We start from the raw sequence: 4,114 nt of genomic DNA on the forward strand, positions 1-4,114 counted from the left end.
GGTGGAAAAACCCTAGAGATGTTGTGGATGGTACGCTGAAGAAACGGGAGCTTGACCGGGCCTAAGATTGGGCTGGGTTGGTCGGCCTGGGCCCTTTCTGGCCCTCCTGGTCCTCTCCTTCCTCGTTCAGGTTTCCCTCAATGACCTATGTCCAAATACCTATTAAGCTCATTATGTAAACCCCCTTGATTATGTCATATTTCCTGTCTAAATATAATATGCTCCAAAATACAACACATATAAAATAATGGGGTTATTTCAAGTGCCAAGTGGTGGGTTAGTATAAGAATATGCATGAAAATACTAGTTAAATAGCACTAAAAGTGTCTCAATAACGAGCGTCAACAGTGCCGCTGCGCAGACCCGCAGTAGGGCCATCGCCACGACCCGTGCGCCGATGCTGCCGTCTACTGCGCCGCCAAGATCCGGTTGACTCCGACCGTCCGAGCTGCCCTGCCGACAGCCGTTGTATTCCTAGTCACCGACGCGCTCAGCGCACATGGGACCTGGCCTTCCGCGCATGAGATCCGTCGTGCCTCCGGCCGCCATGGCCACCTCGTGCCGTCCCCCACCCAGGATGCACGGTGAAACCAGACCAGGCGAGAGACCCCGCCACCGCCATCCTAGGGGGTTGCGTGGGTTTCCAGCTGCCCCCTCCGACGGTGGTGAGGTGACAGTATGGGAGGGAGTGGGTGGTGGCGGCTATGGTTTCCTAGTCGCCCCCGAGTTGCCCGAGCGGGGGAGCAACGCGGGGTCTCTTCGTTTTGTGTGTTCTCCTATACACAAATATAGTGAAATAGATGAGACACTAAGTATCCACTAAACTTTTTGGTAGCCACACACTCATTTGCTCAAGCATTAAGGTGAGAGTACACAACACAATAGCATGCAATCCTTAAAGGAGAGTAATAGCCAACCAATGGATTTTATTGTGACAATATTTGGGCTGACATAACCAAGGAAAATTCCAACAGTGGATTGTCATCTAAAATGCTTCGAGTCAATCCTTTCGATACCAATGCAGAGTGCAGTGCCGTTATTGTTTTATAGCAGGTTGATCATAGCATATAATGCACGACTCACCGGACCAGAAGTTGGTCGAATGTAATGAAACTTTTGCCCCCCAAGGCATGCAGGTGTGTAATAATTTTCAAGTTTCGGAAAAAGAGTGTACACCCAATTTTAATTCGATGAAACATCTCCCCTTCCTCTTCATAACTCTCTAACTATATGTCACAAAATTTGCTTATGTGAAACTCTAGTTACTAATAATGAAAGCCCCATTTAAGTTTTTTTAAAAAAGAATGAAAGCCCCATTGGGACTGGCCGAAGAGAACCATTCAAACAACATGTGATTGTTAACTGAATTTAATAATACCGTTTCTTTTTATAAAAAAAGCCTGAGTTATTATAGCTGTCCCATGCTTCCACATATCAACTCATAATTTCATTTGACAGCTCATTATTGATAATTCAAATCTTAGTTACAACCGACGACAGACCAATTCATATATGGTGTACAATATAAAGACTCACTCCATTCTAAATCGTAGGTCATTTTGACTTTTCTAAATGCATAGTTTTTACTATGCATCTAAACATACACTATATCTAAGTGCATAAAGTCAAAAAGACATAGAATTTGAAACGGAGGGAGTACAAGACTTCATCCGGGACATGCTTTTATTTACTTGACCTGTATGAATGGTCCATGCGAACACATCCATGTCCAATTATTTGGAGGCTTGGCGTTTATATTCTTTAGCCAATTCTGGGAACCTCGGCCACGATGTCAACCCAGAGACGAACGCGATTTGGGTCAAAATCTTGGGGGACGAAGGTGCCAACCGGGACAGCCTCAACATTCAGCTCCGGCCGCTCCGCCTTGATCTTCTCGGTCGCCGCTTTGATCGTGCATCCCTTTAGCTCAGGCCACTCTGTCTTGGGAGTAGCATCGGCGCACCCCTTGCTATCATCTGATGAGCTCATCTTCTTCAGAGATACCTGCAGATTTTCTGCACATTTGTTAAACATGGGAAAGTCAGGCTGTAGAAAGTAGAAATGAAGCAAACCAAAACTGCAGGCTTCAATTCAGTTACTTCTTCTTCTTTTCGAAATGCGCATGACAAATGAGAAGGTAGGTAAGCTAAGAAAGAACAAGAGGAGGAGATTGAAACGGGAAAGTACTGCTCACCACAGATGTAAGCACTTTGAACACGCTGATGTGTGTTTAATGGATGATAGAACGCAATGCAAGTCGGGTTGTATTTATAGGCAATCTTGATTCAGCAAAACGTTTGTTCAAAGTCTTGTGTTTGCACAAGCAACCATGAAATTTCAAACCCTGACTGGTGAACCTTATCCAGTTATGGTATGTCATCGTCAAACCCTGACTGGTGAACCTTATCCCAGTTATGGTATGTCATCGTCAACTTGTTGGACCGGGAAACTATCAGTAACGAGCACGTTGATGCGTGTGGGGAAAAAAATCTAAACTTTAGCAAAGCTTCTCTTTTCCACGCACCTACCACATGGAGAACATGAATAAAAAACTCTGTTTGGACACGATCTTCTTTTTGGACATTTCAGCCACCTGTTGTGTCAGAAATTTAGGATCATGGTATGATATATATAGCACTCGAGCTCTTGATGTAACAGTCATGAAATACATCCATTTGAAATATGAAATGCCACATTTACAAATTTCGTTTGGTGCCCACATGCTAAATTATAAATCTTTTTTCTAGTAGGTATTCCCTCCATTCCTCCTCACAAGACGCACATGCATATCAAGATTCGAAGTTTTCAATCTTTTATCAATAATTTAGCCAACATTTTTTTTAATGTAAATTTGACATGATTGGATTTGTAATCAAATATACTCTCCAATAACTATAAGTTTATAACTATAAACAATATATTATAAGATAATAAATGGTCAAAGTCTATTTTAGAAGACCGTGCCATGTCACACCGCGTCTTAAAAACAGGAACGGAGGGAGTATTAATCCCTTATAAATGGACATTTGCGAGTTATCATTGTATCTCTGTTGTGGTTTAGTCTTATCCGAAAAGTTAAGAGTTAATTTAATTCAGAATAACGGGCAAGTATAGTGGAAATAAAGAAAATGGGCGGAGTAGCTTCGGAGGCTCAAGTGACCCCAACGGAGAGCAGTTCGGGTGCACCAGAGACGGCCCTGATGCATCATAATTTTGGACAGCGGGTGAGATTCACAAAAAGAACGGTGACTTAAATGAAAAAGTATGTCATACACGGATGATGCATGTGGGCCGTCTCTTGTGCATTCAACGGGTGCACCTAGTACCCCAAGGGTCGGGTGCATTCAAGCTCCTCTCGACCCAGCATGGACACGACATCTGATTCAGATTATCCTCTAAAACATGGATAATCCTGGATCCTACTCCTCAAGAAGGAACTAAAACTAGAGCAAAGACAAAACACCCAAAGAGACAGAAAGTTGTGCTATTTCTGCCCCATCCTGCTTGGCTCATCAACTCCTCCGCGGCAACAAACTCATCAAGAAACTGTTAAGAAATATGGAATAGTACGTTAATAAAATTTTAACTACATTTGCATAGGATGACTTGCGAGTTGAGGATTATGGATCATATATATATTCCAACTCATCAAGAAACTGTTAAGAAACATGGAATAGTACGTTAACAAAATTTTAACTACATTTGCATAGGATGACTTGCGAGTTGAGGATTATGGAACATATATATATTCCCACACGTATGAGGCCCGAACACTAGATGTAGATGAGGTAGCACCTCATGTGCATACGCGATTCAAGAGTTATAGATGCGGAGGGTTACAGCTCTATGATTTCTCCCTATGCATAACCTTCCTTTATATACATCTCGCTAATGGGCCTTCAATGGTTTTGGCCCATTATAAGTCCAGTTCCAGATGCATCAAATCTCTATTGGAGTCCATTAGCAAATCTAATCGGAAAAAAGCTATTTTATGTTGTGCTCCAGCGTGACTACCTCAGCCCAGCAGGCCTCCTCCTAGGCCCGTTAAGACCGCCCCAAATCAGCTATTCGACCATTTTTGTCCCAAAGGTACCTCCCTCAAAATCATGCAACT

General features: G+C 42.9%; 1 long non-coding RNA gene across 1 annotated transcript; it reads right to left on the bottom strand.

Moving 5' to 3' along the window:
* Positions 1-1,432: 1,432 nt before the first annotated feature.
* Positions 1,433-2,338, bottom strand: LOC101782068. Its single transcript, XR_002678380.1, has 2 exons — positions 2,195-2,338; positions 1,433-2,015 (listed from the first exon to the last, which is right to left on the bottom strand). It is a non-coding gene; the product is annotated as an uncharacterized LOC101782068 (long non-coding RNA).
* Positions 2,339-4,114: the final 1,776 nt, after the last annotated feature.

The sequence above is a fragment of the Setaria italica genome, chromosome VII (genome assembly GCF_000263155.2).
Source record: "Setaria italica strain Yugu1 chromosome VII, Setaria_italica_v2.0, whole genome shotgun sequence".
Classification (NCBI taxonomy): domain Eukaryota; kingdom Viridiplantae; phylum Streptophyta; class Magnoliopsida; order Poales; family Poaceae; genus Setaria; species Setaria italica.